The sequence below is a fragment of the Scophthalmus maximus genome, chromosome 6 (assembly GCF_022379125.1).
Source record: "Scophthalmus maximus strain ysfricsl-2021 chromosome 6, ASM2237912v1, whole genome shotgun sequence".
NCBI lineage: Eukaryota > Metazoa > Chordata > Actinopteri > Pleuronectiformes > Scophthalmidae > Scophthalmus > Scophthalmus maximus.
The window spans coordinates 2,281,016-2,296,422 of NC_061520.1; the positions used below are offsets into that span (position 1 = coordinate 2,281,016).

A 15,407-nucleotide genomic window follows, 5' to 3' on the forward strand; every position below is an offset into this window, starting at 1 on the left:
TTATCTCTAAAGATCGACGATTTAGAAATGACCCTGTTCTCTCCTGTCGGTTTTAGTTTGTTGCAGCTGTTTTTATTGCTCCCATTTAACACACTTTTATTGGGATTGAAGGTACATTTATCCCATAAATCTGTTTCTTACAAGAACCAGTGAGGTTCATTGGCTGAAGCAGCTGGCAGAGTACAATGTTACTGAAATGAAAAATGCTTCGTATTAAACATTCTTTCTTTTTTTTTGGTGGCAAAGAACATTGTTTTATTAATCAGGGGTATACGATTACACAGATGCATGAACGTTGTTGCGTAAAAATGTTGCATTAAAATGACGTTTATTTGCCCATTTGTCTGTTTTTTGTTGACAACAATTTGGAAAAACTTCACCATGACTTTTGTTTTACATTAAGTTCCATCTTTGTTTTGGAAAAAAAATACATGTTGCCATTGAAGCATTATTGTATTTTGACATATATTTTCTTGATGAAATTTTAGCTGGTTGATATCAGATTTCTTCTGGGCCTTCCTTGAGATCTTTCTTCCTCATGAAGAATTATCTCATTGTACCAGAACCACCAAGAACAAACGCAACTTTAAAACCCGTTTTGCACATTCGTTTACTTTTCTCTACAGGCTGTGTGGTTGAGTTTCATGGCAGATGAATTTAGTGATGAGCTGGTTAAAAAAGAGGGACACAGTAGCTAACCAGAGCTAAGAGTGAATATGGGGCCTTTAATTAATGAGGCAGAGGAAAAAAGTGGAAGGATAATTTTGCTTTGTGTCTGTAATTTTGTGTCACTGGGTTCTGGGTTCCCTTCCCGGTTCAAACCCAACCGGGGCTTTTCTGTCCGTCTTTTTCTCGGTGTACAAGACCTTTTTTTTTTCATTTTCACCTTTGATCGAAAGTTGAACCGGAGTGTCAGTAAATTAAAGATTTTCAGTGTTATTTCAGTTTTCCTTTCGCTTTTTCCCATGATTGACCATAAAGAGTAAAGACCCACTGATCAGCAGGCTCATTCCGGGGGGTATCAACATTCTAGACGTTCGTTGCATCGACCATTCATGGTTGAATGTGGGCATGGAGAGGGCATAGTATGTGGCTGGTCCACATGCCCAAGACTTCAGGTAGACTGTGATTTATAAAGGGAACATTGCCTGCAGGTGTGAGTTTGCACTGTTGTTCATAAATCTTTTATTGCACGCCAATTTGGGGCTTTTTGCACATGTTAACCTTTAGCATGGATCCTGCACGCTGTTTCCTGATTGGGGCTCCGGAAATATGGAAGGAGGTGGGACAGAGGAAGAGGGATTACTGCAGACAGTTGGAAGACGGACAGATCTGACAGGACGGGAAGAAAGATGCCGAAATACTAACATAAGGCAGATCACACCAAATCACCCCAAGGTCTGGCATTTGGGGGATGCTTTTGTTCATATGTGTTACGGTTACGGTTCAATGAAAAAGAGATCATTAAACCTTAAAACTATTTCATTTTGAATTTGACATGGAAATGAAAGCTTTTCGCCCAGTTTTTGATGAATGAATGGGCTCGTTGTGGTGGAGAACTGCGGTTCTCAGCAACTGCCAAGGACAACAGGTCTTCCAACGTCAGAAAAACACGGGTCGTTTGTCCCTTCCCCTTTGGATTCGACCCGTGGGAGCGCACCAGCGGCAGTCACACTGGACTGTGATGATCAGATCGTGGTCCAATCATCCCAACCTCCAGCAATTATTCTCACTTCATCTAGAAAACACGGTACCAAAAACCAGATGAGAATGAGTTTGGTCCACCCTTTGGCACATCCTGGAATTCAAAAGATGGTGGGCAACGACATTACATCTGACATATTTTCTTTCAGATTTTTCACTCTTTAAGCTTTTAAATGGTGTGTTTCATTTGGTTAGGGTTTGGGTTAGCGGTAAAGGTTCGTTGTCACAAACGACAACTTCTTTCGAACCGATCAAAATGACAGCACTACAATACATCTACAACTGTTCTTTCGCTTTTCGCCAGATTGTAGTGTCTTTTTGTCAATATATGGAATGTGAGTAGCACGTGTGGTCCACGTGTTTCTTGCTCTGTAATGTTATGTTAGGGGCCCTCTGACGCCCCCTGACGACCCCCTGACTTTTCCTTACAAACCCTATTTGGTCTTCCTTCTTGCATTGTATAAACAAATGTGAAACCAGAGGTTCTTTCTGAAGTACACAACGGTCCTATATAAGTTTACGTTTTACGCAGTATGAACAGAGTTTTCCTTTGGCTGGATGCTCTCCAAGCTCTGCAGTGCTTGAACCGATGCTGGTCTTTTTGTAATAAACCTTTATATACAATCAAGACGGTGGACTTCTCTTCAATACATCTTCACATCATCGCTACTTAGTATACAACAAGATGTTAATATCTGCCCCTGTCAAAGGACAAATGGGAAAACTCTGGAGCAGAAGGTGACGCTAATGCGCCTGATACGCTGGTCGCCAACCACCATTAAAAACAAGTGTACAACCAATCATGTTGCGAACTCTTAGCTGGTTGTGGCCCGAGAACACGGCCTCAACCAGAGCTCAAAACTTATTTGGACAAGAGACACTAATGGTGCATTCACAACAAAAGCGATGCAAATTATTCGTACGAGTAGATTTACAAAGTCAATGCAAAGAAGCAAAAATTCATGTCTGAACGCAATTAGTGCCTTCGCACCATTCGTGTCACATGGCAAGGCGATTGCTTCACATATTTCAATGGGGGAAATATTTGAACTTGAGCGTGACGTTTTGTGTTCTCACACGTAAGCCCTAAATGATCCTGCAGCCAAACTAGCTTGAGTAACTTGGACTTGTTAAATGAGATTTTCTTTTGGTTTCACTCGGGAAAAGAACTCAAGGATGAAGAGCAACTGTTTGCACATCTGGTTAATTTACTCACCTCTGGAAAAAAAAAAGCATCTCTCAGCTTCTTCCCTGAGCTCCGCTGTGGGAATCATCCCGAGTGGGTCAAATTGCGCTACGTGCCACCATTGTGCGGCGTTTTCATAAAAATCCAGACCAAAGCACAGACCAGTGGCAGCATTTGACATGTGTCAAAACCCCCCTGCTGCTATTGTTCTCCGTGTAAGCCTGCGTAATGGTAGTGTCAAGACCGTCATCGTGGGTTTTGCCTTGTCTTTGGAGCGAGTGAGTGTCAATGCAGTCTTGGTTTTTTGCAAAGCGTGACGTAAAAACATTGTGTGGACAAACAACGACAAAAAGCAGGAGATTAAGACAAAGGGTTGTGTAACTTGAGATTGTAAAGACTTTTGACGTGTTTATTACCACCCATGAGGAAATTTACGACAACGTTCACATTCCGTTAGTGATACGGCGACAGTCTGAACTTCACACTGCGTTCAACATCTCTTCCCCCTGAATACAAACGACCCATGTTTGCTTCATTTATAGCACGTGTATTTTAGATTATGGTATGAAACTAATTTGAAAATGTATCTTCCGTTTTCTAGCAGGATGCCCAGTTAGACACTGTCCCGTAACGTAATGTGATCTGATCATTAAAAAAACATAATAGAATTTGTTTTCTGAGCTTTTTCATCCAATCTGAGGTTTAATAATTTTAAAATTCCATGTCACAACCTTTTCCTTTCAGTTTCGTAGCCTAGATTATTGTTTCTTATTTCAATTCCAACCTTGGCAATGAGTAAATCATTTCCACTGTGTCGTCCATGTTCAGCATGAACCAGCCCGCTGAGAACGCACAGGGCCAAGTCGCCAACAAGATGCTTTTTGTGGTCCATCTTCCGAAAGGTGTAGTTTCACCATGGCAGCACGTCAACAACATACGCCGTCGCATAATGACGTAGTTTAGTCTAAGTGAGGTCCTACTTATGTCCTATTAATCCAGGCCACCTGCAATCTAGATTGAACAGGCTCGATAAACTTTGTCCTGCAGGAATCTTAAGCGTCGTTAGGGGCGAATTCGACTCACTGGGTCTGGCTGCAAGACGATATGAACTGTTGGTAGTTGGCCAGTCTGTCTTCACCTTCTGCCTTCCAGCCTGTATGATTGATTATCCGCCACAACAGCAGGGCTGGTATTTTTTTGGGGTATGTCTGTGTGTCTGTGTGTGGAGACCACGAGTGTAACAGGAACAACCAGTGATGCAGTTTTTATTGTTTTTCATGTCTGTGGATAGATTTCGTCACTGCGGTAGCATCACAACTGTGCAAGATACAGAGTATTAATGGTGTGATCTCATCGCAGGACGGCCTCTATAGTTGGATCTGCTTTTAGTGTTGTTTATGAAATTAAAGGACAAACGTTTACGCTTTAGCCCGTTTGCATTTATGGCCATTTTCTTTTAGACGCTGAAATGTACGAGCGGACACCTGTAGAGATGAGAGAGAAAACACGTCGATCAGTGAAACTGTTCTGAACACGGCGCCGTTGCCCATCTCAGCGCCCGTTGATCAAAATGATAGATTGATGCGGGATAAAGCATCACAGTCATAAAATGTTACAGCTCGTGACTTTGAAGCTTAGTTTTGGGGTTGACAAGAGATCTCGCAGCCAAAGGTAAAGAAAGATGAAAAATAACTCCCCCAAAATGTGTTCAAGACATCAAATCCACGTTTTCCCAGTTTCATGTACATTGTGAAAGATTACATGCAGATGATAGATAAAAAGACATTTTCTAAGAGAACCTTGTCAGGAGGACTAAGAGAGGGTCAGTTGTTAAATGTGTTCAGGTGTTGAGGTTATGAGTTCAGAACCTGCTTTAATCTCCACTATCGTCGTAAAGCAAATGTGTTAATGAATAACTGCAAATAAGCATCTAAAGTATTTACGGCACTCAGTGGGTCTCACAGTCTGTGATGCTCGTTTTGAACTTCTCTTCTCGCTGATTAGCAGATGCTTGTTATCCAACGATTAGATAGGACGAGTGGGATTTGTTCTTTTCATAATCCAAGTATCCAACCACAGTGACTTCACCTGTTGGTTTGTGAGCTGCCGTTTTGAAGCCTCGAGTTTAGCTTTTTGTCCAGCGCCATCTTGTTTTTCTTTTTAAACTAGGAAGTTACCATATTTGGAGGAACAGAGGGTGTGGCCTGACTGAGAGCTCGTCCACCTACACCTGCTGGACGGTACTAACTGTCAATCGCACTGTATCCTCACTCCGATACATACGGTGCTTTATCGTCTATTTGACTCTAATTGGACCATAATGTACAAAATGAACATCATGCTGTGTTGAAGAAGACTTGAAACTAGAGGGTGAACCATACAATCTTCAGGAAGAATGTTTACTGACGTTATAGATCAAGTGAGAAGTAGAATCATTTTCTCATAGACTTCTATAGAAACGGACTTCTTCTAGCAACTACTGGAGTCGCAAAGTACCGAAGGTTAAAATTCAAGGCTTCAAAATGGCAGCTCACAAACCAACGGCGTGACGTCATGGTGGGTTTCCAATTGCTCAGAACACAATATAAAATAAATCGTCCTGGCCTGCGTTGGTCCTGAGCATAGTGGACGGCTTGTCTACTGTCAACATGGTTATCTTGAGCGAAGTGTGCGGCAGAGAATACCCGCTCAGATTGTCCCGGTGTCCCACGAAATTCAGAGCTAGCGCCTCGCTGAAGTGCATCTGAAATGAAAAAAAAACCCTCCAGTGAGGGTGTTAAGGTTGCTCCATCAGGATGTACTGGTACAGTCTACCCCATTTTTTGGGGGCATGAAATACAGAAATTGCCCTGTTAAATCCCACAGCACTGCCTGACCCCTCCAGCAGTTGATCGGTCGTGATCATGCACAACAATCTGATGAGTTTTGATCTTCAACAATCATGAACCCTTCTAATATCTCTGCTGACCGTCAGTTTACTGTGGCTAATTTCCAAATTCTATCTGCGAGATTCAACAAAGCATGTGGTACAAATTGTCCATTCGGACCGGGATTAATAAAAACCTGCAGCATGTGTAAAAAGTTGCACGTTCATAAAGCGAGATGAAATGAGGAGCTCATCGTTTCACCCAAGGTCCATTTTCTCTTTCAAGTTGTTGTGTCCCGTGCACGAGTTTGTACCAGGTTAAACGTACAACATATCTTGCACTAGTCGGACCATGACCTTGACATCTTTGTTGTGTTTTGGGCTATCTGATGTGAGCTCTCGCGGAAGGTGGAATGAATCGCACGTTCGCTGTGAGGAGCCGCAGGTGCAAACCGTTAACGGCTGAGCTGGCCACAGATGTTCCAGTTCAAAAGAAGTACAAAAGAAATAATAATAATAATAATACTGGGATTCCACTGTTATTAGAAATACCTCTAAAGTATTGTGTAGGGCACAGGCCCCAGAAAACGATCCCTTATAGTTAGTCTGGGTAAAAAAAAATTGGCCCAAAATTTAATGACAATTTCATCACAAGATTTTGTGAGATTTGGCAAAGTTTATAGATATAATAATTGTTTATGTCAGTGCCGTATTTCCGGCATGTTTATGTATTTTTATTAAATCATAATGCAGGCCGTATCATATCTCCAAAAAAACATGCAGGAGGCCCTCCAACCTGAACGCTATACTTTAGATAGATACGATATAGATAGTTTGTCTGTAATATGTCACCATCTTTACAAAAGTATCGTCTGGACGACTGACGAGGCGTTTCAGGAGCGTTCCTTTCCACCGTGATTACAAAATTACACATTTACCCCGAATCAGTATAGGGTGTAAATATATACTGTACTGATTCTTGAACAGACAACGTTTGGGATCGGAAGTATCTATACTTGTGTATGGATCCGCACACCACTACTGGACATGCTACCATTCCATCACACGACTGACGACTGTAGAGACATATATTCACACCTACCGTCATGGTAGAGTCTCCGGATAACCAAAGCTGCATGACTTTGGAATGTGGGAGGAAGTTGAAGTGCTTGGGCAAACTCAACATAGAAACTATTGCCAGGTCCAAACCCAGAACCTGCTCGCTGTGAGACGACAGTGTTGACCACCGTGCAGTGGTGGTGCAGTGATGTAAAGGAAAACTTTAATGACTTCTGAAGGTTTTAGGTCTCCTGAGTTTGCTCGTTACTCTCAAGACTTTGTCAACGAAGAGACCGTTGCTGTCTGGACTGTCACGACTGCTTAATGTCACTAGTCAATAAAACCTAACTATGGGTTGTAATAAGCTGCTTGCAGCAGTAATATTTTATTGGGGGACTGTTTTCAACTAACACATTTTGTCTGAGTGGCCATTGCTGTTGTCTGACATGACCTACTTCTACTTTCTAGAATCACAGGGCATGTAAGTATTGCTTAAGGTTCTATGAAAGGAATAATACTGTGCAGTCCAAAAATCTGAGACCACTAGTGAAGATACTTTTAAATGTCCAAAAAAAAAAAATCTATTACCAGTTTTGTTTCTCAACAAATGACAATAACAGCCTAAAAAATTTAGGAAATAAGTTTAATCTTTGAAAATGTTTGCACTTGAGCTGGCATGGACGCCACAAACTTCTGCAAAGCCCTTTGACCTAAGTTATATCAGCATGAAATTTACAATGTTCCAAATACTTTGCCTTCAAGTGCCCCCATTAATATTTAACGGAGTCGAGGTCAGGAGGCCAACCCCGACCGTCGCGGCCTTCAGTCAGAACTCCGTAGCTCCGCTTTGGTCTTCAAAAAGTTACTGCGAGACTTTGAGGTGTTTTGGGGAACATTACCAATGAATCATTCTCCGCAAAGATGCAAACCAGAGGGTTCGGCCAGTCTCTGAATAATGGAGTCGTAGCTCTCGGGTCAGGGTGCAGTCAATCTGGTGCAGGTGTCCGACTCCAGAGGAGGAAAAAAAACACCGCCAGGCTCGAATATTCCCACTGCCATGTTTCACTGTCTGTTTGGTACACTGCAGTATCAATCTTTCCCCTTACATACACCTTTCTGTTACTGCCATAAATCTCAAACTTGGATTCAACAGTGAGCGGTGTGATTTTCCAGTCATCCATTGTGAAGTTGCTGGTGTTAGGTGGTAGGAGCCCGCCACAACGCTTGGCCTTGGTTTCTCGTCCTGAGAAGAGGTTGAGAAACTGATACCACCACAAGAGCGCTTTATTTTAATTTGGCAGAAGTTGCTTATTGTCTGTCAGGGAGTAATGCTTGATGTGTGTGGTCACTTTTGTTCTAGCCCGTTTGTGCTCTGGATACAACTGACCAGGTCTGCGAAGCGGTTCCATGCACCGCCCGTCTTAGGAACCCTTTTGTGTGGTCATGAGTTGACGCTGACAAATGCACTCGAGAATAACAATACGACATCTGACACTTTCACTTAGTTCTGAAACCATTTTCCCCCCCCCCCGACGATCTGCTGGCACCGTCTTATTTATAACAGGTGGAACACTAGACTGCAAGTTGATCCTTTTGAGGGGATCAAACCCACCTGAGTGTCATTTCAACGGGACGGATAAAGCCGAGGAAGCGACTGTTTGAATGAAGGCGTAAAGTTGGTCAGGGGTCCCAGGATTCGCTTCGATTTTATTGCCCACCTAGAAGAAGTGCAGAACCGTAAATATTTCCTCTGTATTTCACATGACATAACATTTTTCTGCTGGTGTTTCTGTCGTCGAAATTTCCATATACTGCTTTCCCATCGGCACTCGTGTTCTGTCTGTTTGTTCAGAGGAGGTTCGTCAAAAAAGTGGAAAGAAGAACGAGCAAATATGAATGTGTTTGGCATGAAAAACAGACATGGTCACAACAGAAGGCCCGTTACACCCCACCGCACAAATACAGCGAACGCCACGAAGGTTTTGCGACGCTTTGGTCGCCCGAATGAACAGTTTGCTCGCTGAAACAACGCCAATATCAATCTTTGCGTAGTCTTTGCATGTTATCTACTGGCTTTCTTTTGGAGACGAGATAATCCGCACCTGCCAGTTACCATGTTGCTCAAGGACTGCAGAGGCCACTTTGTCTTCTACAGCAGACCCAGTGAACATCGAGCACGAGGTTTTCCCGTTTTAGGAATTTCAACCTGCAAACTACCACCGGGGGGCAGATCTCGTTATCGTCACGTTCACATGAACGGATCTGTGCGCCGACCCTTCGGCTCATCTCTCTCTCTCAGGAGCGGCGAGAGCGGCCCTCGCTCTCTGGGCTGTGGCCATCACACATAATTAATGCAGACAAGCAGGTATGAGGACAAGAGCCTGTGTTTTATCAGGAATGCGGCTCCCTACCACGTCCGCTTTGATATCCTGAGTTCAAGCATTTAAATGATCAGCACGGGAAAAAAAACACACAAGCCCACGATCTCAGATTGGACTTTCATAGAGTTCAGGCATTTACACGAGACAGATTTTTTAATGAAAGAGAGAGAGAGAGAGAGAGAGAGAGAGTGAGTGTTTTTCAGGATATTACGGATCTTACATTTTCTTCCCACAATGCAGTTCAGCAGCTTCATTCATCAGAACCTCCCCCGTCTGGTAAAACTCCACGGGACACAATCTGCACATCCCATGAAAAATAAAATTCACCAGCACCATCCTCACATCAGGCAATATTATTATTATCATTAATAATAATAATAATAATAATAATAATAATAATAATAATAATAATAATAATAATAATAATAATAAAAATGGAGATTAATTTTAAAGACAGAGAAAAGATTGTGGGAGCATGTGGTGATTTTTTTATTGTATCTAAAAGAAAGCAAAACTATTTTAACAGTGTGGCTTGTAAATGAATAAATTGCTTGTAGACGCCAAGGTTTGAATCCTAAATTAAGATTCTGACCAAAGTTTCTAAGTATTGTTGCAGTCTGATCAGAGGAGCGGCTTTGTGTAACTTCCCTCGACAGTAGAGCAGCAGTATAGAAAGCTTCATAATCACCTCATTGATTACATTGTTGCAAACCTCTGTTATCTCATATGTGCACACAGTTTCCATTCATACACAAATCTCAAACATTTTAACCGCATATATCAATACAAACACTTATATCCTGTCATTTGACATCACACAGTTTCTAACAAATAAAGATTTTTTTTTTAGACCAAATAACTATTGTCATCATAAAACATTTGGTCATTTTAATTGCTAGTTGGAACAATGGGGACGTGATAGTAATTATTTTGTAATAATTATTACTTTGTAAAATTATTTTGAGTAAAATATAATATTTTTATCAATGTTATTATATTATATTATTTTAAATAAAAAATTATAATAATGATGAATTCAGAAAAGACGTTTAAGTGAAGCTTGCTTGTGCTTTTTGCTCTCGAAAGATGGAAATATCTTCTTCTGTGAACAGAAAAATGTCGTCAGACCACGGTCACAAGTTCCAACTTTTTTTTAATTTTGGATTATTTACACGTGTTGTAAAAGGCCTCTGGCGGCCTCCTCGGTTACAGACAAGAGAAGCCAGCATCATCACCTTCATCGCACAGGAGCGCACAGGTCATCGGAAAAGAATAAAATAACAGCAAAGCTCATATTCATAACACCAGGAACACGAGGAGAAAAGAAGTGAGGAACAGGAGGAGGACCAACACAGCGTGGTTTTAGGATGTAGATCACCTTTACATGAATTGATGCTGTGATGGCGGATGATTCATGAGGTTATAACAAGTATATACAGGCATGTACAATTTACAGTGTAGCTTATGTAAAGGTGAACTTCATAAACTAAGTCAACGAGTCAAACCAAGAGGAGGAAGAACCAAGCGGGGGGGTTATTATCGCAGACCTTGTGTCAAAGCTCGTCTTCACCACCTCGTGAGGAACTCGCTGTTTCCCGTTGGCTTCTTCAGGAACGTGCTCTGATTCTGGAAAACACAACTGTTCTACTTTCCTCCTTTAGGATGAAGGGCAGCGAGTCAGTTTGACTTGAGGCGAGCACATTTGTCACGTCTGTCATTTTGTCAATTGCGTTGGGTCTCTCTCGCTTCCTTCAGCGTCAATCGTTCAGGAGATCTTTACCTCCTCCAACAGACCAACAGATCCAGGGATTACATCGGGGGGAAACACTGAAGGAAGCAACTCAGTGTTAAAAGTCAAGTGGTTTTTTGCCACAAACTTTATTTTGCTCGGCTTGTTTCTTTGACTACTTGTAAATTCTTCGTCCTGCCGAAATATATCATTCAAATGACAAAGATCTTGAAAACCGAAAAACGATAATGCACGAGCAAAGAGGTGCGACGCCACCGACAGGTGACCAAATGAAACGCACCGATATCTTGATCAGTATTACCGATTTCTTTAGTTTAAATGAAGTTTGAAAACATGAAAATTGGAGGGACAAAGACTATACTATAACTATAATAAAGGTCCAGTCGTTTTTAGACATTTTAATGCAGAGAAGTTACATATTACACCTTTAAGTCCATGTGCTTCCCGTTCGGTGTCAAAGAAAAAGGGTCGGAAAGGAAATTTGGGGTAAAAGTAGAACAGAGAAGAACAACGGGACTTGACATTGATCGAGATCTGCGTTAATACTGTCTCCAACTTCGGTTACAGAGAGAGGAGAAGGGCGTCGAGGAATTCAATGAGAGTAGAACGGAGCAGAGCAAAGACGACAACGAAAGAAAAGACAGAGAGGGAAAAAAGGGGGGAAAGAGAAAGTGGACAAGCGGATAACAGATAAATAAAAGGAGGGAAAAGGAAACACGGGTGAAATGAGGAGGACAGAGAAAATGAATTCGAAGCGAGTAAAAGAACACGAACGGACGTTGAGGATAAAATAACGGCCTTCAGGGGAGCGGGTCAATGAGAGGAAAGGAAGGACGGAATAGAGAGAGGAAGGGACTCAAGACAAAAGGAAGGAGGACGTTCGCTCGCAGGAGGAAAAGGACAAAGAGTGAGAGGGAAGATGCTTCACAGGGACAGATTCAACTCATCATCATCATCGTCATCAGCAGCAAAACGCGTCATCTCTTCTTCCTCATGTCAGCCTCTTCTGACAGAATTCAAATCACAGACCTCCTGGCGATCTGCCACGACTTCCTGCGCTGCCACATCGAGACACTTCTCAGCTCAACGTCTCAATGTCTTTCACATATGGTGAAGAGACGGCGTTGGCTGCGCGTCGGCAAACTGCGTGACACGGCGCCGGGGCAGAGGCGAAATCCACATTTGGAATTTCAGATTTCTTTTTTAACCCCCCACACGCGTTCACGTGTGATTCCCCCGCGTGTGATTCGTGCGGTCGAGATCGCAGCGACTCGTGAACAAGCGGCCGTTCATGAACCCAGTCGATCCAGTGGCAAGGACAATAAACTTCTGAACATGAACGCATGATTTATCAGACTTATTCGATTAATTTCCCAAACTAATATCACAGTTTAAAAAAATTCAAACGCGATTCATTCTGCGTAATAAATGACAACATGTTTTTTTTCTCATCATTTACAACAAGTCGCCACGATGAGGATCTGCAGTGTTCATGTCAGAGCTGGGCAGGAATCTCACATCATCAGAGACTTTTAAGGTAACATAAACCTTAAACCACGTTTTTATGTACGTGTATATATATGTGTTTTAATGATAACAATAATAATAATACATTTCATTTATAGAGCACTTTTCACTGCTAAAAGCAATCTCATGAAGTTGAATCGACAACCGCCTGTGTCTGTCGCCTGTCGTCTGTCCGGTCGCGTCGTTTCCAGTTGATGCGAAGCAGCAGATGACTTCATTTCTTTCCGCCGGAATTTTCTGCGCTTAAAGATGCGTTTTGACGGCGGCCCGCTGTTTTACCGTCTCCCTGCGGCTCCCCGACGCACTACTGTGTCCGTCTCCTCTGATTTGAGCCTGTTCTCGTGTGCGTGATAATCACTTTATGTGTTCTGTCAATACCCCGCTGTTTTTAGTATCTTCCCATTGCTCTGATAAAGTGTCAAAGTCTGTCTCTCGGCTGTGTTTTTTACAGGTGTTGGACTCTGTGTGTGTGTGTGTGTGTGTGTGTGTGTGTGTGTGTGTACGTGCACATGTCTCTCTATGGCTGTGTTTGGACGTTTTGACATTGTGAGGACATTTTGGCAGGTCGTCGCACACTTCGGAGGCCCGTCTGATGGGTCGGGGGTCGGGCTGAAGGGGTTGGGAATGAAATTTGTCAAGGATCCTCACAACTGATGTAGGACAAGTGAGAATTAGTGTGTGTGTGTGTGTGTGTGTGTGTGTATACGTCGGGCTCTTATGATGACGTTCCCGTATTGTTCATCCGCTTCTCTGTCAGTCCACCTCACTCTCTCTCTCTCTCTCTCTTTCTGTTTGTCTCTTCCTCCGTCGGTCCGCACGACCTGAAACAAGAGGCGACATCATTAACAGGAAATGGACAAGTGCTAATAATCTCTGCAATAATCAATTGCAGCGACAGATTTGTGAGCACGCGGCTGTTGTCTCCTGAAGGGACGATGCAGGGGTTGGTGCAATGTTCTTACAGGACAGCAAAGGTTCAGAGGACACCAGGGCTCATTAATGCTAAGTTCACACCGAACACAGAGGGAATTTTTGAATTGCATTACTCGCATAAGTAAAAACGTAAATGATCCGCCCAAACTCGCGCAACTAAGAGCCACCCGAGTAATCCGGCCGCCACCTGTCGGACGTGGACGTCGGGAGGATCTCAACGCTATATCGCTCAAGTTCAAATATTTCCACTCGTCAGGCTTAAAATTTGCGTCACGTTCCATGTGAACGCACCATAAAAAGGGATTTCTGCAGAACACAGCTTGTGTCTTGTCGCCCGGCAACAGACAGCGTTAGTTTCTTTTTTATCCAATCACGGTAGTAGAGACCACGGAAGGAGTTATTCAGTTGTGTGTTCAGGGGCCAATTTCAATCGATACATGTAGCTTTACAATGAAATAAGGTTTTTACTCAGTATTTGTCAGTTGCAAATAAATCATCTTGGACTGTATATATATCGAGCTACAGTCTTATCGATCACCCAAAGCACAAGTCACATTCATACAGTATGTACAGCACTTTCTCTAACACACATCATCCACACACAGCCATCAGGCTGGGGGATCGAACCTTCGACCTTCTGGTTCTGGTTAGTGGGCCATCACGTCTGGCTCCCGAGCCGCAGCCGCTCCACGGGAAACACTTGTAAGCGAGTCCGAGGACATCAGACTCTGAGTAGTCGGTCCTTTAACGTGAAGCGTTTGCGCTCGCTCACACCAGACCACCTGGGAGAATGTGGTCCGAGTGGCGGCTCGGGTGCGTCGTCCACTTGTGATTTTGACGGGTGTTAATACCAGGTCTGAAGGGGGTCTCAGACCTGTTCGTAGCTAATCTTGGACAAAAGCTCATCCTGACTGCAGCACCGTGCTTATCCTGGATAGTGTCCTCTACTTGCCTGGAAATTGTACAATAATAAACTACAGAGAGGGTGAAAGTGTTTTCAGAGAATCAATTTCAGATTTACTTGTGTTCCCCTGGACGTGACCTGTGGAAAGGATCGCGTAGCTAAATCAAACCTGCTGGATGTAAAATATCCGAATCGGACTCTGAAAGAATGACTCACTTCCTCTCCTCTATCCCTGTACTTCTACTGACATCAAGAAAGTCTGGGATCAACAGGTTTGAGTCGAAGCATGGTTCCATTTCAAACAGTAAGGAACCTCTGGTTGTATACGGCCCGTGAGAGAATTCAATTTCCTGCCCCGGCTTCCTCCGATTCACGACTGGAGTTTGTTGCTCTCAGACCCTCCGCATCTTGTGGCCACATCTTCCCTTGTATGAGACCAGCTGCGGATTGGAAAATGATGTATTGTCCGTACCGTACGAAGAAATTGCAATTCGGATGGGGAAGGCATCAACCTAGTTAAAAGAGAATGGGGCATGAGGAGGACACCCGTAGCCCAATTTCAGGTAAAAGATTGAAAGTTTTCAACGCTGCTCTATAGACCATTTATTTAGTTTGTCTCATTCATTCATTTCAGCTGGAAGTCAAAAACTTTTGGTCTGATCTTAAAACTTGAATCACAAAAACACAACCTTGGCCTAGTAACAGTTAGGTTGTCAAGCTAGGTTTCTGTTCATCCCCCTATACGCCTTCCTTGAGTCCAGTAGGAAGAAGTCAATGGAGAGGCTACATTTCCAAATTTGCTTTCCCAGCAACATCAGTGCACCCATTTCTACAGAAGATGGGTTTAGTACCCTGACAACTGTGGGTACCAGCTCAAGCTGGTTGTGGCTGAGGGGAGCCAGCAGTTGGATCCCATCTGCTGGTAAAGGCTAAAGGCTCTACAGTCTTTGCTGCCCCACTCAGGGGAGATGGACCTGAGGAGGGTAAGACCTGCTGAGGATGAGCAGGTGGCAACCCACCGTGACTTCACCAGTTGATTTGACCAGTGCGATCTTTGGTTTTTGGAACCAGACGGTACCAGCTGTCAATCACGATGT

The 15,407-nt window shown here is 43.1% G+C and overlaps 2 protein-coding genes across 4 annotated transcripts in view; both read right to left on the minus strand.

Moving 5' to 3' along the window:
* LOC118308749 (NACHT, LRR and PYD domains-containing protein 12-like) overlaps positions 1-15,407 on the minus strand; it is a 988,189-nt gene that overhangs the window by 119,887 nt on the left and 852,895 nt on the right. The window lies entirely within an intron of this gene.
* The window catches only part of raly (RALY heterogeneous nuclear ribonucleoprotein), an 88,027-nt gene continuing 82,951 nt past the window's right edge, over positions 10,332-15,407 (minus strand). For both annotated transcript variants that reach the window (XM_035630161.2, XM_035630160.2), the window contains exon 9: positions 10,332-13,294. The gene's annotated coding sequence lies outside the window, so the exon portion shown is untranslated. The remainder of the gene's footprint in view (positions 13,295-15,407) is intronic.